This window comes from Plectropomus leopardus, chromosome 14 (genome assembly GCF_026936395.1).
Source record: "Plectropomus leopardus strain MGB_pleo_1.0 chromosome 14, ASM2693639v1, whole genome shotgun sequence".
Classification (NCBI taxonomy): domain Eukaryota; kingdom Metazoa; phylum Chordata; class Actinopteri; order Perciformes; family Serranidae; genus Plectropomus; species Plectropomus leopardus.
Window position 1 is genome coordinate 16883001 of NC_142189.1, and position 19417 is coordinate 16902417.

Genomic DNA, 19417 nt, shown 5'->3' on the forward strand with positions numbered 1-19417 from the left:
CGTCCCAAAAACAGCTGAAAACACCTCAAAACAGCATAAAATAGCCTGCCCTTACGAGGACAAGCGGTTACAGAAAATGACTGACTGACTGACATAATACGGCAAAATGTTTGTGAAAAAAATTCATTTTAATCTATCAAATATGTCATTCGATACTTGATCACAAAAACAAACGTTATAAAGTATGACATTTTAGTAATGGATAAAAAAATTATTGCATATATCAAAGTATAGTATGGCACAAAATCAAGTATAGTAGTCCATAAAAACTGCCATACTACAAAATATTTTTTAAAAAATCATTTAAAATGTGATTGAATAGTATGTCATAAAAAAATCATGCAATATATCCTAATATAGTACGCTGTATTATAAAATATAGTACGGTAGTATGTCGCCAAAAATAAGTAACAGTATTGCATGTCAAAAGGTCATATTATAATGTATTTTTTAAGACATAAAATGTGTCATAGTATAGTTCACATAAGCATGTGAAAGTTGAACAAATATATATTTTTGAAACCTGAAATAATACCTCGGAAATTTATGTTTAAAACTTCCAATACTTCCAGAGCCTGCGGACACCCTGCATTTCACAAGAAGATGCACAAATCCTCATATCAGTAAAACAGGAGATTATTATATATAGACCAGTCTGCAGAGGATTATTAATAATAATAAAAATGAACAAAAACACCTTTTTCAAACGACTAAGACAAAATCACAATTTTGAGTTATTTATCCTTTATGCTAAAAAGGTTTCTGAAAGACCTTTTTTTTTCATGTCCTTTTCTGAACAATGTTCACATCCTCTTGTGTAGTCATTGTTACACTTGTGTCAAGCATCTTTCGTTCATATTCACAGCAGCTCTGTCTGTTCTATTGCAGCTCTGTGTGTTCATCAGACGTGTGTCAGCCTTTTGTTAAGGTCTGCCAAAGAACAGGTTGTTCTCTCCCTCTCTCTCTGCCTTTGTGTCTATTTCCTGCCAGATGCTGGATTGGGAGCATTAACAAGACAACCCTGAAAATGAAAGTGCAAATGCTCGGTGATATATCATCCCTCACCAGCTGTTGTCTGTTTGGAAGTCTCTCCACCAATCACCGGGCAGGACCACAGGAAGTTGCCATCTGTGGGCATCGTAGTGACAGAGTTTGTGGATGGCTGTTGAAGCTGATGTGTTATCTGGAGCAAATGAAGTATGATACAGGGAGGGGGGGGCAGGAGGTGTGGGGACGGAAATGGAGAGATGGACAGAGAGACCGGGAGGAGGGCATTGCCTGGAAGACAAAGAGCCAAGCTGGGAGAGGGATGGATGAAAAGACAAGAGACAAGGCCTTTGCACCTGTTCTGTATAGAACACAAGGTTCTGCTATCACACGTGTGCTGGCTGCAGGCCGATCAGGCTGGTCTGCTCTGGCTTTACCTTCCAACACTTCGCTGCCAAATCCTCCTCCTGCTCCCCATCAACATCCTCTCCTCTGCTGCTCTGCACTTACAAACCAACTAACAAAATCTTAACCTTTTGGTCCTTATACTACATGATCAATGCAGGAGAGTATACATAATGCTATGACGTTTGGAAGTCAAACTGGCATATATCAGAACAGTTTAATATTAAGTGGAATAGTGGCTAAGCAAATGTATTCTGGATATAGTCCAATAATAATAATAATAATAATAGATTGTATTTGTTATGCACTGTATTCATTTTGCCACAGTTTACAGTTTGTGACAGTTAACAACTGCATTGAAAATAAAATACTGGATACAAAATGTGGTAGTTTACCAAACTTGCATTGCTTTTTTTTTTTATTTAACTCAGAGTATAATTATTTTAGCAATTCCATGAGTGTTTTTTTTTTTTTAAATAAACTTCTTAATGGTCCACTGTGTAGGATTCAGAGGAGTATATTATCAGAATTGAATATTATATGTTTTCATAAAGGTTTGCACACCTGAAACTAATAAAATCTTTGTGTTTCGTTTCCTTAGAATGAGTCATATACAGTATGGATACATGCATGGATCAGCTCCTCCATTGCCATTTGCATTTTTGTGCTGGCCAGTGTAGCTCTCCTACACGCTCTCCTTCAGTTGGTTACAGTCTGCAACCTTACCAGCAGATGCCACTAAATCTTAAACATTAGACCTCTAACAACAATCCCATGTACCCCTTGCAGTACTCAAAGTACCCCCTGGGGTAGGCCTACCCGTACCCCCATATGAGAAACAGTGGTTTAGTCCAGTCATTCCAGGCCCTTTTAATGTGTGTGACCCCTAATTTGAGGCCACATCTATTTGTGACCCCTCATTAGAGGTGCATTTCTTTGATACTGTTAGCACTTCAATCAAGACGGATTTGTCAAGAAGATGAAACTATCCAGTATTTCACAAGAAAATAGTAAAGATTACAGAAAAGTTTGAAACATAAACAATATTGTGTCTCGAAAATTAAGAATGGCTGAGACTTTTTGTTTTGTTTTGTTTTTTGTTTTTGTGTCTGTGTAACCATCTCACAACCCCTAGGTTGGGAACTACTGGTCGAGACCATGCAAGATTTAAAACAGAACAAATAAGATGGAAATTCAACAACAGTTTATAGAAACAGAAAAAAGCCTTACCTCCTGGAATCTTTAAGCACGCTGACCAGGAAAGACACCTTAAAGAAAGAAGAAAAAACAGAGTTACATATATTGTTTTTATCTTTGTCATAACTGAGTCTACACTGGCATCTAGACTACTAATAATGTTACAAGTATTAGTTAACTGGAAAAAGTAAGCAATTGGTTGTAATGTTTTCCCCTGTTCCAAGCTGCAATAGACTAAGGTTTTGCCTCATTATCTGTATGAAGTCAAAGAATGCCATTAGATAAATATCTCTGCTTTGTCTTACTCAACATACTGCAAATTAAAAGTATGGGTGAGGATCCTTTCATGAGCAGGATTCAGTCGTGACAGAAATGTTTGTTTCCACAGGAATACTGAAGGTAAAATCCCAAGAGCGTGATGGCCGAGCAGAATGTTGTTACATAGTTGTTTTCTGAGTAATGTTATGATTGACTTGATGTTAACAGTAAATCTGCTTACCAGAAGAGGGAACTAGAGAGCTGACAAAGACAGCACAGCCTGTTTGTCAGTAATGATACACACACTGACTGTTGATACATCAAATAATAAAAGGTGAAATGTCCTCAGTGCCACATTTTAGAGCAGCTAGGGTCAAATAGATCACGGATTCATTCACGCTCTTTTTTGTTCACTAGTGTCACCATGGCAGGCGACGGTGTAGAATACAACAACATACTGTTTTCTGTTCCACTGAGCAGTGATGCCTATTCGAGAGGGTCTCTCCTCAGTCCTGACATGTCACGCTGACGGGCAGCATTCGCCCCTGCCAAGGAAGGATTCAAGTAAACACAGGTTGACATTAGAAGCTATGAGCTCCCTGCCAGCTCCCAATGGGGGGTTAAGGGTTAATAATAGGCATGTATATTTGCTCATACTTGCACACACAGCACACAGGACACTAATTGTGACCAGGGGCCATTGTACATCAGCCGGTGACTGACATAAGAAGACAGGGTCCCGCCTCTGATCTATTTTAACCCAGCATGCAATTGTACTGCTCATTGTCCCTTAGGCCTGTGGACACCTATTAGCCCTCATTAGCTCCCTGTGGTTCAGCAAGACAAGCTGTCAAATCAACAACAAAGGATGTACAGTATTTGTTGTTCCAACTATGATTTGCTTGGATTGTGACTTGGAAAAGCACATTTCAAGCAAAACAGCAGTGACATTACAAACTTACTTCCTCTCAATAAAGAGTTATAGATCTCATCTCAGAGTTTAGATCTTTTATTTTCCTTTCAGTTGCAGGATTTTCCAAAAAAACAATGTATGGACTCATACAAAAGAATTCCCTCGTAGTAATAATTTATGATGCAGAAGTGTGTGGTAATGTATTTATCTGCAGAGACTCTGCCCTCTGCCCTCTAAGCACTGGCTTTTCCATTAAAACAAATTACAATAATTGCAGCTTGCAGTGTACATACAATCGTAGGAAGGAGGGGCCAAGTTTAAATACAATATTAGCATGCAAGTTTCTGTAAAACCCTAAAATGTTGTTTATACATTTGGCAATGTTTCCTAAAAGACATGGGTTAAAATTGGGACAGGTGGACTTTTAAATCATGAGACAAAGCCAAGTTAGCTATTTACTCCTCTTCTCAAAAATGAATCCATTTCTGCTCCTGAGTTATGATGGTGAATGGTGACCAGTTTTTGCAGAACATTGTGATGCCACAGTGATGTTGACTTTTGACCTTTTGGACATAAATTATCATCACTTCATAATTATATCCTTTTACACACTTGTGCAAATTATTTCATTTTATTTTTGAGTCCAAGTGGACAATTGTTCCAAAATTGAAAAGATTCCCTCATGGTGCTCTTGAGATGTCGTGTTTACGAGGATAAGATGAATGCAAGGTCGCTGTAATCTCTGACCACCATAATCTAATCAGTTTATCTTTGATTCAAAGTTAACATTTATGCCAAATTTGAAAAAAGACAACAACCTTTGAGGTGTTCTTGAGATACTGCGTTCACAAAAACGTGACAGACAAATTCACAGTGACCTCGACCTTTGACCTATGACCACCAAAATTTAATCAGTTCATCCACATGGATGTTTGTGCCAAAGTTAAAGAAACTTCCTCTGGGTGCTCTTGAGATATCATTTTCACAATAATGGGACAGACCTATGAACATATGGATGTACAGACAGATGGATGGGCAGACTAATGGATGGAGGTATAGACGGAACGGATGGATGGACGACCCAAAAACATATTTTTTTATTCCTCCACACCATGGATAGCCATGGCCAGACGTATAAAGAATCATGCTCATATTTAAGTGAACACTGTGTTAACTGTTGCACGCCTACATGTCAGAATGTAAAATACAACACAGCTGATTTACACAAGGGGTTCCTACAGAAGAACCTGTCAATATCACTGAGAGATAGCACTGCATACACTCCTTATTCCCTCCACTCTGTTTCTACTCCTTGTGTCATCACATACCTTCAGTTTTGCTTCAGTTGCCACACTCTGCACCTAAAGAAAACTCATCTACCTCATTCCACTTCTTGCTCTACAACCCCCCGTGTTTGCTTTCTTGCTGCACTTGCCTCCTGTCTCATTCCCCACTCTCCCTCCTTCCTCTCGATTTTATCTGGGAGAAGTTTGCCTGGGGTCATTCACCTGAGCCTCCTCACCTGGCCCCTGACAGGCCTGTTGGCACGGCAGGTCTGCTTGGTGAGGATAACGGTTGTCGAGGGCCGCGGGGGAAAGCAACAAACTCTGTTTTCTGTCATGATGACATACCTGAGAACAGCGCAGACTTTGGGGATTCAGTTTGCAATGAGCACATAGTCAAATACAAACGAGCTTGAGTTGATTACAATATTGCCAGGTGGAGAGAGAACTGTAGGGAAATCACTCAAAAAAATGTTTTCAAGTTGCCTTTATATTTGGTTAAGCAAGAAACTTTTTCTTTTCATACAGCTGACAAATGGATTTTTTTTTCAAATACCTCAGGCTACAGTAGAGAAAAAAAAACATATTTTTGTCTGTGGATTTAACATGAAGTTTATGAAATGGAGCTGGATCAATTTACAGCCTGCTGCTCTTTATGCAATGTCAGTCATGTGTCTTTTAGTCACTGGCAGTTGATGTGTGTTTGATTAGTGGGACTGGAACCGTCAGCGATTAGAGATGACGTACTGTACTGAGCCCCTACTGCTCCTTCCACTACCACAGCTTCCAGCCATGCACCTGTTCCCTCAGCCTGCTGTATCTCTCACTTGCTCTCTAACACACACACACACACACACACACACACACACACACACACGCACGCACACACACACGTCTGCGCCTGTGGTTTCAACTTGGCTTTTTCTCATTAAAGACTCAGTGAAATTTGACAGGTTTTGACAGCAAAGGTTTCCACATAGATCCTGCCATAGTGACAGATATCCGACAGCTTGATGATAACTGCTGCCTTATGGCAGAAACACAGGTGTCCCTCATGGCTGACGACAATAGGCAGTTCTGAGTGATGGGCGGGTTTGATGAAAAGTTACAGAGCTGGAACAAGTGGAAAGTGTGCATGCTGGGACAAATACAAGATAGGGACTGTGAGCCTATGTGAGGTCACTGTGAAACTGACTCTTCTGAATCCCACTGCTTCCAGCTGTTCCACGACTTTCTTAAATAGGTCGCCAGTCCACATTTTCGTTCCATCCATGTACTTTAATATATTCAATTCCTTTAGCTGACGCAACATAAACTCTGTCTCCTCTCGCCTTTTCCTTCTACAAATTTATGCTGTTGAACTTCCAGGTCAAAGCCCAGCATGGGAAATCTGGAGCATGAGCTGAAAACTCCTACTCAGGTCCTACTGAGGTATACACGTCAGAAAAAATCAATTCCCAATTGAATCATCTGGGTGTGTTAGTCCAACTTGAGATGGAGAAAAAAGTGAGACAGAGATATTCAACTTAGTACGATCAGTGGTGGAATGTCACTGCATACATTTACTCAACGAATGTATTTCAGTATGAATTTGAAGTATTTGTTATTTACTTGAGTATTTTCCTTTTATGCTTCTTTATACTTAAAAATAAAAAAAACCCCATAAAACAGTTTATAAAATATGATGTTTTGTTTCAAATTAAATTATGAAGAAGTTTATACTAGAACAGTTGCAAAAATTAGTTGATTTATCAATCAGTCAATTTATAGAAAATTAATTGCCAACTACTTTGATAAACATTTAAATCTTTTTCTGATTTTTAAGTGATTTTGATTTTCGGGGGTGTTATTTCCTATTATGGTTATAATGCTGAGTTTTTAAAATATTTGTTCTTCTTTTTAAATAAAATTGAATTTGGAGGTGTTAGTGTGCTGTTTTATCATTTGATTTTTTTTGGTATATTTTTTCTCCTTTTTTAGAAATAATTTTGATGTTTTTTTTAAAGATTTTTCTGGATCAGGTACTTTTACTTTTAATACATTAAGTACATTTTCCTGATTATACTTACTTTTACTGAAGTACCGTTTTTAATGCAGGACCTTTACATGTAACAGATAACTTTCACAGGGTGTATTAGTGCTTTTACTTAAGTTAAGGATCTGAAAACGTCTTTCATAATATGTTTACATGTGTTTTAAAAGATCAGTTTTAGTCAGTATAATACAATAATTTGACTTTTTCTAACATTATGTAAATGTGCTGAATGAGAATACTCTCATCAATTAGGTTTAAATGTTTTGTCCACTAGTTGTACTTTGATGCAAGTTTTAAGGATGACTTCCCCTGTTTTGAGGTTATTAATGAGCACACTCAACCTCACCAATGCTTCCAAGACCCCTCCAGAATTTTACACTTACTCTTTGCCCCCGCCCCTCTCCCTCTATTCTTTACCTCCTCCTCCACCACCACCACCTTCTGCTTGTAAATCAGCTCCTTAGCACTGCTTTTAATATTGCTTGAGTGTGCAGTCTTTTTAACGCGCTCTGGCGTTCACTCCTCTCGCGTGCCCTCTGTCAACAGTAAACTTTCTGAAAAGCGAGCTTAACAGGCCGTGAAAGGGCGGCACAGATGGCTACATCCTAGGTGGTAATTATCAACCACTACCTCCCAACACACAAAAAAAAGAAACAAGCCAAGGTGTTGCCGTCAGGTCAACTGATGCCGCTGACACCTTCGTAGGCTCTCTGGCAGTGAGCTCAAACCGACGTACAGGAAAGGGCCTTCTGGAGCTCAGACAGCACGTTGACAGTGTCACAGGTCAAGCACAGCCATAAGAGGATGATTTTTGGCTTCAGTGCACATCAGTGAGGCAGAGATCTATATTAAAACACAATCCTACTGGGCAAGAAAATAACCATTTTTTCTATATACTATGAGGCAGGCGTTAGTTTAGCTTGGTGTCACATCTTGTTTAAGTGAACTTCTTGAGAAGTGTTTTAATTGCATTCTAATGGGTGAGCTCTGATGTTGTGTAATGTACAGTAGACAGGCAATAAAAGCCAATTAGTCCAAAACTGTTTCATTCGGCACAAGGTGTTGGGAATGGCTGAATTTATGCGCACTCTCAATAAGCATGAGGCTGCGTTTTGAAGAGCTTAACCATTTATTTTGCTGCAGATCTATTAAAATTGAAGGTGACAGCTAATTTGAATCCTCTTTAATTTGGGAGAAATTTAATACACTACAAGGTGATAGGCGAGGCTCCCCCTACCTCCCGTACAAGCCGCCCGCCGCATGCAAAAATATGTAAATGCTGCTCGTATTAGAATCTTTGTCTGGTTGTCATTCTCACATGGGGCACATCAAAGCCATATGACCTGATTTTGCACCTGCTGTTTAATTAAATTTACAAGACAGACACAGTCTCCACTCCCGGTGATATACAAATCTGGCTTTATTACCCCGGCACTGTAATTTACAAGGCAATTTACTGCTGGGCGGTAATGGTGCCTGCCAAAGTGCTCCCTCTGAAAAGATACACAAACATGCACAACAACAAGTTATCCCATCTCCCTTCCTGAAGATGGGACCAAGAATGCCAAGACCACTCTATAAAATGTAACTACCTGACTAGTGGTTGTGTTGCTGAGGCCCACAAGGCATCTTCTGAGTGCTCGACTTATTGGTGTCTTTCTTCTACAGATGGGAAAGTCTATTATCAACTCAAATGAAACTGATTCTTTTTAAAAACATGTCATGAACATCTCATAAAAATGTTTTATTTGTAATCTTTCAGTGAGACCACGGGGTGAGCGCACCACAAACAAGTGTAGATGAGCCGCACTCATACAGACTGTATAAATAATGGATGTAGCTACCATGAAGTCACCCATTGGTATGAGGACTGCAGTTCTACATGATCAGTGGCATTATGGCCGTCACCATCTTGGTGTTTTGGGGCCTAAAGGGACCATATTTGGACAAGAAGCTACCATTACAGAGCAAGGGGTGGATCTGGCTGAAAAGCCCAGGACGCTATCAGTAGACAGCCTGTCACTCAAGTGGCCTCATCTTTTAAAAATGCGTAACTTCCTGCTTTGATAAAATGTACACAGGTGTGTAATACAAAAAATCACACAGTTGTCACAAATGTTGAAACTAGCTACAGAGACCAAAACCACTTTTTTTGTACCAGGCTGTAAACATACTGTAAAGTTGGGCAGTTTAACATGAGGGTCTATTGGGATTGATTCACTTCCGAAGCCAGCCTCAAGTGGCCGTCAGAGGAACTGCAGCTTTTGGCACTTCCGCATTGACTTCAGATTTTTTCTTGGCCACATTAGCTCTGAACCAAAAAGTTACCATTTCATACAGTGAAGACCCACTATAAGCAAAAGTGATTCACAGTTGGCCTTGTTACTCTCCAAAAGCATACAAGAAAATCAGGTTGTGGGGCATGATAAACTGTGATAACACTATTGAACCTTCCCTATGAGAGCTGAGATTCAGGGCTGATTTATGCTAGAAAGGAACTAGCTCATATGACATGTTTTCTGACCAAGCTGCACTTGAAGGTGGGGCGGATAACCTGGCATCATGGTGAAGCGAAACATGATGATCGTTTGACTATGGGGCTAATGGCTTACATTTTAATATGTCTCTCCTAGAAGGCATAAAAAGTGTCACACTTGATTATACATACAGTCAGATTATTGCCTACTGAAAGTTACAGAAATGATCAGACGCAGTGCCCCAATGTGAACATCCGACGAGCTCTTCTGATTAATTTTGGCACCTTCGGAGCCTACAGGTGGATTCTGGGGTGGGAGCAGGACACATGAACTGTTATATAAAAGAAGCAGCTTTAATAAGCGTGGCACATCACAAAACCGGCTGCAGCAGCCACTGCAAGAGCAAGCGTTTGAACAGCAGTAGCTGCAGCAGCTGCAGCTACACTAAGTTATGAGTGAGTAGAGCATAGACAGTTTATATATCACATAGGGTGCATAGGATATATTCTGTATCTAGAGTATATACTAGTTTAGCACAGCATAAAACCACATGAGATAGTGAGCCTGACAACAGCTGCTACATAGAATATATGTGGACTGGGCTCCAGCTCCCCTGCTAGGCACCTCTGCACATCAAGTCAATATAAGAGGGCTGGGCAGAATTCCTCAACAAAGCACAACCAACCATTGCAGAGAATATAAAATCTAGTTAAGTTGACTCAGATATTAAGTAGAGGCTGTAAGACATATTAGTTATACACTAAATAATTACAATCTGAAACATATCAAATGACAATAATTATTGTTTTGGAGTAAACAAGTAAAAAATCTATGTTAATTAGAGATGATAAGCAGCAGTGACTTGCAGAACATTGTAGCTGAGCAGTGGTGGAAGAAATGTTTTTTTAAAAAAAGTAGTAATACCACTGTGTAAAGATACTCTGTTACAAGTAGAAGTCCTGCATTAACAATGTTACATAAGTAGGAGTATGATGATTTTAATCAAATCATGATTAAAATACACTTAAGGTATCAAAAGCAGAAAATGTATTATATTGCTAGGTCTTAATTAGTGATTATGATGTCAGTATGATATAGTGGCTTAAGGTGGAGCTAATCCATAAGAGTATATCATAATTTATTTGTTGATATATATGTTATATTAATAATAAAAATCTGCAAGGGAACTAGTAACTAAAGCTGTCAAATAAATAAGTATAAATAAGTATAGTATAAATAATAATATTTGCCAATATTAGAATGTAGTGCAGTAGTATAAATAAATACGAAATGAAAAATTAAAAGTACAATACAAGTACCTAAAATTTGTACAGTTCTCAAGTAAAGGTCCACCACTGCAGCTAAAAAACAGCAGCATTCATTTTAGAACAGCTCTTCAATTAATAATTATTTTTAAAAAAAATCTAATTATAATGTAAGGAATCATAGAACAGGCCGTTAAATGCAACTAAAGCTTTGAGATAAAAATTTGAAGAAATCAGCAACCATCAGACACCATAACTTCACTTCATCTGTAGATCACATTTACAGTAGTCTATTACTGATATTCTAGTGTCTCTTCATTCTATTGAATACTAGTTTTTTTTTTGTTTTTTTTTTTTAATTGTATCCACAGTTTCCACTTACTGTACTATGTTTCCCAAAGCCTCTCATTGGGCTTGCTGTAATAACAGTAGCAACCAGTTTTCAGTTCTTATCAATAAATAACCTACTTATCACTTTTTTCCTGGTTCCCTAACATCTGGTGTAAACTCTAATGTGCATGGGGTTTTTTTGTGTGTAAAAAGGTCCTTTCAGCTGTTTGTTTACACCTCAGAGTGAGAGTGGTTTTGTGTCTGAACACATGTATTCTGAGTTGCAGTTGCCCTACTGTTTAATTGACTTTTACTTTGAGGCTGTGTAAAGCATTTAACATCTTCTTACTTTGGCGACCCCTACTGTTAGTGTTAACAATGACACCTTAAACAGCAACGCATGCCACAAATATTGAAGCCATCTACATATTATTAGCACACCATAAAGACACCACCATTGCAAATAATTAGTTTTGCCAATAGACAGTTAGCAGTATTTTGTGTCTCAATTCACTGAGGATAAAACTTTACTAAAGAGATTAGAATGCATAAGCAGACATCCTGCAACACATCATGCACGTATCTATGTAACATTCGTGAGTTCAGTTCGTCCTCCTAGGTCCTGGTTCTAAGAGTTGAGGGGTGTGATGCTGTAGTGTTTGTTGAGGTGTGCACGTGAGCATGCATATGTACGTGCACGCAGATTTGCGATTGCATGTGAATCTGAGACATGCCCCTGGTTGCAGTAGAGTGTGCATCTCAGGCAATCCATAATAGATGATGAAATTTGGCAAGCCGTCCAGCCTTATGGTCCTTTCCTCCTCCTGCAGCTGCTTGTTTTCCCAGAACTCATCTGTGCTGCTGACCAAGAGTTGTGTGCGTATGTGTGTGTATCTGAGAGAGTGATAGAGAGAGAGAGTGAGAGAGAAAGAGAGAGAGAGAGAGAGAGAGAGAGAGACAGAGAGAAAGAGAGAGAGAGAAAGTGTCCGTATGTCACTGTCTTTGCCCACAAGCACTCCACGAGCATCTTTCCATTCCTCAATATGTCAGACTTGAATATGAAAACGGGCAACTTTTTCATCACTCAACCACCATGTGCACATATGGCCACAAAGCTGATGGTGAATGTCAAAGTTGAGTGGAAAGGCCAAGGAGCACTGACAAAGCGACAAAGCTCCGCAGACTATAAATCCAAGCCACACTGTGGTGACAGACACAGATTACAGTCCAGTTTTACAGTTATCAGACCAATCTTAAATGTGATCATTTTACAGATGTCATTTCACCAAAACATCTCCATAGACACAACTGTGTCGAAATAATGTGCTAAAATTTGGAATCTGGGCAAACAAAATGATCCTTTAAAATCATTACGACTTGGATTTCTATTTTTTTGTAGTTTTGCCATAATTAGTTTTAATTATGATAACTAAAATAGTTTGGAAAATGTGATTAATCACTTTCTTGTTGAGAGTTAGGTAAGAAGATTAACACCACGCTCATGTTTGTACAGTAAAAAAGAGACAACCACAGCCTGTTTGCTTAGCTTTGCAGAAAGAATGTAAAAAGGGGCAAACAGCCAGCCTGGCTCTGTTTAGATGTAATTAAATCCATCAGCATAGGCAATTGGATCGAAACTGTATTCGGCTCAAGCCCTATTCGCACAGAACTATATTACCTGGAGATAAATTACCTACCATATTGGGTCATGTGAATATATAAGTCCTGTGTTAATCAGCATCTCTGTGACTTGGGGTCTTATTTAAGTTTTCCATTTTTTCATCTTTTCTGCCTCTTTCCTGGTTCTAATTATGGGAGCTCCTTTGCAATTATAAATGAAAGTTTTGAAAGCATTTTGGGTGCAAGAGGATCATCTTGCTACACAGCATTGATACCCGTTTGCAGAAAAAGCAAACTAAAATCAATCAGAGAAGTTAAATTTTGAAAGAGGATGAGATGAATAATGTGACAATGTGTGGCAAAATCGGTTCTACTCATTAAACCCACATTTAAAAGGAAAAAAGGGAAGTTAACACAGTACATCACCGCTAGTAGTGCTCAAGCGGTAACCTGTGAGGATGAAAAATGAAGCCAATACAGAGGTGCCAACAACTGCAATTCTTTGAATGGCCACTTGAGGTTGGCTCCAAAACAGAGTCAGTCCCCAAATGCCCAACTTCACAAACAGAGATGAACATGTTTACAGGCAGGTACAAAATGATGACAATCATGGCGACTGTACGGTTGTGTGTAGTAAAGCGCGGGGCTTTTTGAGTGATAGGCTGTCTGCCGATGGCGACAGCGAAAATACCAAACTCAAGACGGCAGTAAACAAACCAACAGGCGACATTATGGTAGCTACATCCATTACTTATACAGTCTATGGAACTGCTGTGTAGTGTTCTTGTGTTGTGTTGAGTGAGTACAAATAACTGTGTGCATCATATCCATGGCATTAAGTCAGTGAATTTGAGTAAAATACAGACCTGGGGAATATGATTTCAAAAACTATCATTTTTAATAAGAAAACATAATTTCTAATACTATGCCCGTGCAAACTGAATTTAAGAAATAGTTTGGCCCATAGCCCCCTGTAAAACCACAAGCTAAGTGGTGGCTGAGAGCTGTTTCATTTGAACTGTACTGACATGACAATAGTGAGTCTAATCTGCAAAATGTCAAAATAATCCTTTAATTACTTAAATGTAGGGATGCAGGAACAGTTCTCAATTCAACATTCCATATGTCCCTGTGGAGCAATTTATTTTCCTTTGTCCTGTGTTGTTAAAAACATTTAGGGGTGCTCACATTTGGCATCAGCTCATAATACATATTTTTTTTTCAAATTGTCTAATCAACTGACCATTTGTGTTACTTGTGTCATTTGACTTCATTGTTGGATCTCTGACATTACTTTGGTGACTATATTTTCTAGAAATTATGGCCAATACTTTTAAAATGAGACTGAAGTTGCAATAAACCATTGTAGTCCTTTAAGTGATATTAATGATCTGGCCTGTGGGTTCAGAAAGTGGGTAAAGCTTTGCCTGCTCCCAAAAGGGTAACTTTGATCAAGAGTTGTTGAGGAGGGTCAGTGATGTATTGTTGTAATTTATGAAACATTATCAGCTGGTACGGTGGCCTCAGGCCTTCTGGATAAATTGTTTCAAAGTCATTGACCCACAAAGTTCTAAGTTTCTCCCTGTCTAGCGCACTTGCATCCATACAAACAGCGGTGAGTAGCGCACCATGATTGATGGGGTAGGCTGGGCTGGTAAGGTGGGATGCCTGTGCGCAGGCTGTACAGCAGCTGTTTTCTCCAAGCTCGAGGAGAGCAGAGACAGAGAAAGAGTGTATGAAAGTAAGAGAGAGAAAGAAAGAGAGAGAGGTCGAATAGAAAGCAAAGGGAGGGCAGAAGGAGGGTGAAGAGAAAAAGCAAGTCTACCTTCCTCTTGCCCTTCAGGCAGACCAGGTGTCTGTAGCTCCACGCTGAGTCGTACCACAGAACCTGGCACGGCTGCTCTCAAACAGGTCCTCCTCATCGTTCTCCCCTTCCCCAAGGATGGCCGCAATTAACACACACACACACAAAGTGCAGGGTGTATAGAAAACATGCCGAAAATGACAACGCCCCGAGCCACAGCACATGGAAAGGAGAGAAGGAGAGGGAGGGAGAAAGAGAGAGAAATGAGGAAACAAAAAGAAAGAGAGGGAGCCAGAGAGGCACACCGGAGAGCATGTTTTATAAAGGTGCAGGTGCAGGATTTGAGTGACTGCCAGGTTGCACTCTCCTTTTGGTTCCATATTAACGTTGTCAGCTTTTTACCTCCCCTCCTCTCACCTGCACTGCTCCATTCCTCACCATGTTCTGCTGTTCGCTCATTTTCAAGTGCTCCCCTCTCACCCAGACTCTACAGGAAACGCAGCGGTAGGAGAAAGTTTGGCAGAAACTTTCCGCCTTGCAGCAATGCTTTTTCAATTTTAGAAATATTTTGGAAGCTCTGACTGAAAACAACTAACAAGCTACCATCGCATCCAAAGTAACAGCAACATACGTCTCAGCACACCACTGTTGGTAAAGGTCAAAGATGCACGCACTTTTTGACTTGATGTCACTCATTTCTGAGGTGGCTGAGGGGGCAACTGTAACATTGTGTATAATTAGACATCTGTTGGATATAACAACTGTAGAGACGCAACATTAACATTAAGAGCCTCTTTAAACCTGGTATTAGCATGCGTTTCGGTAATGCCAACGCAAGTGGACAGCCAACACATATCGACGTTCATACCCGTGCCTATTATGCGTCTCCAGCTGAGCACTTGTGTTCAGATCTCGTTACTGCTCCGCACGCAGTTATTACGTCAGCATTTTTGCTAGCTGCTCTGTAACATGCTCACGTTAGCAGCTGTATCAGCACAGCTGGAGATCTCACTGTCAACAGAATTCAGCACATTTCCTTTCATAGAACAAAACTATGGACGGTCATGCAACACTTCTTCCAACTCGAAACAAAACAGATAAGTTACAGCGCATGAGTGCACTGTCAACAAAACAACTGAGTCCTGCACTGATGATGTTTTACTTGTCGGAGACGTATCAGGACGTTGTTAGCATTTATACTACAAAACATATGTGGTCATACGCGTCCCAAACCACACCAGCAAGTGGATGAATGATTACATCAGAAATGCATCTCAGTGGCTATATAAATCTGCATTTAGTGCTATCCAATTGTGATCAGATCACCTGAGACACACGTTGAAGCCAGTCTAAACAGGGTGTGAGTCATGATTTGTGTCATGTGAGTCTGAGTCAGATGTTGCATCTGATGACAGATGGGATGCCATCATCACAGCAGGTATCTTTCTTATCCTGACAAAAATACTTTAAACAGCTGCTACATTAGAAAATGCTTTGTTGAATTTACAAAAAAATACTGTTGCCATTGTAGTAGATCACGTCAAAAATGCTTGTATAGCTAACAGAGATTTAGTTAAGTTGGGGAACTCACAAAAAATGTCTAATGCTATTTATTTATACCATAGCACCCCTATGATGCATGCACCTGCATGCAAAATGCATATTCATGCAAAATGCACATGCATGGTTAGGTTGTGGCAAGTTTCGAAGGTTATATATCCACTGTTCCTATGGTGGCAAGTTTACAAACAATCAGTCAACTATAATGCTTTGCTGCCTTTTTTCTTTACTTATAGTTAGCAGTTATAGACTGAGAAAAAAATAATTCAATTCACTGTGCCACCCAAAGGCTGTCTCTGGCAGCTATGGGAAACTGTAAAGGAGCAATGTTTTCTTGCATGTTACTCAATGCATGAGTCTACACCATGAATCAATCAGCAAACCCTGAATGTCAACATGAGGTATGAACTGATGGAAGGACAACCTGAAAACATAATGCCTCGAACCTCAGCTATCAGTGGCGCAGAGGCATAAAAAGGTATCAACCAGGAGCCAGACTGTAGGCAGTGGCATCGAAGTAACATAGCACAACAAAAATATGCAAATATAGCAATTTAAACAAAAATCAATCTGGGGTTGGCTTTTACTTTCACTGACAAGCGTGTTCACAAACAGAAATAAAAAATTCTGCATAGTATACCTGTAACAAATGTTGCACCTCCTGCAATTTGGATATCAAACTAGTCCATCCTGTAATTTTAATAAAATTTTAATTGTTAATACCCTATCATAGCCTCTTTTACATCACTTGGTATTGCACAGTTTTGTTTAAGAATGTGATAGTTACCTGTTCCAATGCAAAATGCATTGTGGTCCATCTAAATACATGGCTGTTTTCAGGGAGAAAAAAATTAAATACACAGCACCTGTTTGCACCCTCATTGGAGAGTAGCTGGCAGTGCAGAGACACCTAACCATGGGCCTTTTCAAAATATCACTACACTGGCCAAATCACACTGAACAGACCTGTGTGTGTCAGTGTGTGTGTGTGTGTGTGTGTGTGTGTGTGTGTGTGTGTGTGTGTGCGCGCGCATGTGCGCACATGTGTGTGTTACATCTCCAGTCTACACCTCTGCTGCTGCTATTAGAACTTCAATACTTATCTGTGTAATTAAGCTTTCATGTCATCATTTTATCACATAATTTATTTATTCTTGTCCCTACAGATGTTTGCCTTCATACTGAGAGCTATTTTTAGTCAGTGAGACAGATGTCTCTCGCAACAAAAGCAAACTTTACAATTTACTGACAGTCACACACATACCATACAAATGCACACACGCAAACAATAATGCTACCTCTCTTATATTTTTGTGGATTATTTCGATGAACTCGACTGTAAAGTCAACAAATATTTAGTGTACTGCTGTACCTTCAGAGATGAAGAGTAGTAAGTATCACAACCTACAGGCAAAATCAAATCAAAACTTTAAGGAATACTTGATCAATGTTTTCTAAATATAATTTAACAATTCATATTTTTTATTAATTCTATTTTATTCATGTCTGATTATGGTATCACATATTGTAGTATGCGTCAGATCTCCACCCAGATCGGCAGAGATGTAGAGGTAGAAATAGCTTTTTGTCAATGATTTATAGTTTTCTCATTTTTCATACTGATGAAAAGTATTCCAGTCCTCTATGAACTATGAGGCCATGCTTGACAGAAGCTGAGCTCGGAGAGAAAAAAGTTTCACAAATGGCCAAATGTCACTAATTAGTTTGAACTCTGCATTTTTGATGAAGCCAGTTGGTGTGGTGGGGTGGTGGTGTTGGCAGGGGGCAGCGGGAAGAAGGGGAATTGATGGGCTGTGCCTCAAAATGTAAATTAAACAAAAGGCGGGAGTTCACATGACAGCTTTGGAGGGGCAGGGCTGGAGCCTTCTGATTTTCTGTGTGAGAAGGAGAACAAGTGGAGCACCGTGCACCAAACATTGGCACATGGCAAACAGCTCGGAGGCAGCGGAAGCAAAATAACTTCTGTTCTAGGGAACAACAAAGGAGGAACAAACAGCGTGGCCCACAACTTTTTGGTCCTTATTATTCTGTGATTTTGTAATCAAGAGGATGGGATCTGATCTACAAACCATGGACAGCTGGTTCATTTCCACCGCCGGGCCTTGTGGGAGATGTAGTTTCTTCTCTCAACGACATATGCAAATCCCAACTGTCCCTCCCCTCTCTCTCCATAATTGCCGACTTTTTAGTAACAGAAGGAGGCCCATTTGTGTGTGTGCATATGTGTGTGTGAGAGCGAGAGTGTGTCTGTGTGTGCAGACTATGCTCTCGTCAGGGTCCAGCCTTATTTCAAGGGATAAATAAAAGATGCAGAGTTCTTCTAAAGGAGCCCGGCAGAAGGTAGACACAGACAGGCAGGATACGGAGGGATTCTTCAGAGAATCTGGGCCGTGCATGGCACTGCATCGATTCTCCATTCGGGTTTCACAAGGTTCAAACACACTGCATTGTGGGCCGCAGATTGTGTTGCCTGGGCGTCCCTCAAGTGACATGTAAAAAGCCGGCCCCCCATCTGCCTGACAGATTTGTGCGGGCAGCCACTGAAAGCTTTGGCAGAGAGAGACAGGTGGGGATGGACGGACAGACAGACTGAAGGACGAGTGCCACTCAGCACCCCTCAGCTGTCACCAGAGAAGAGGAAGTGAAGCTAACTTTACTGGTGACAAGCTGTGGCAGACAACAAACAAAACTTCGCCAAACTAAGCAGCGATCTGAACCTGCGCGGAGCTTCACAGAGCGACTGCGGAGTGCTACACCTGTCTATAAGCTCCTGGAAGCTCCATAGGGCAGGGAACAGACCTGCTGATGATACACCCTGACAGCCTGCATCAGGGTAAATTATGGTAATGGCATTCAGTCATCTGCCTGGTGCCATTTGACTCGACAAAAACACTTAAACACTCCATCTATTTCTCTAAGTGGGAAGCAGAGAGGCCATCTTGGATGGGTGGGCCTGTGGGTTTTTTGACAGGAACAGAGCAGAAGAAACCTAGTGACGCTACAGTGACATCCCACAGTCTGTTCAACACAGAGGCAGGCGGACATGCCTCCTCACAACCTGCCAGCATGGATGGATGTATTACCATATATTTAATATGACAACGGTGACATGAAAGGATGTTTACTTGAAGTATGACTGAATCAGAAAATGTGGGATTTTCAAATGTAATTTGTAGCATCATTGTAGATCTTTTATTTTCCTTTCAGTTAAAGGTATATGATACAAGATATTTCAAAAAAATAAAAAAAACAACATGGGATG

The 19417-nt window shown here is 40.1% G+C and overlaps 1 long non-coding RNA gene across 1 annotated transcript in view; it reads right to left on the reverse strand.

The window, feature by feature from the left end:
* Positions 1-212: 212 nt before the first annotated feature.
* Positions 213-19417, reverse strand: part of LOC121953225 (uncharacterized) — a 192529-nt gene continuing 173324 nt past the window's right edge. The window contains exons 6-7 of the long non-coding RNA XR_006106491.2: positions 2623-2660; positions 213-1298 (exon numbers count right to left, since the gene is read on the reverse strand). This is a non-coding gene — a long non-coding RNA (uncharacterized LOC121953225). The remainder of the gene's footprint in view (positions 1299-2622; positions 2661-19417) is intronic.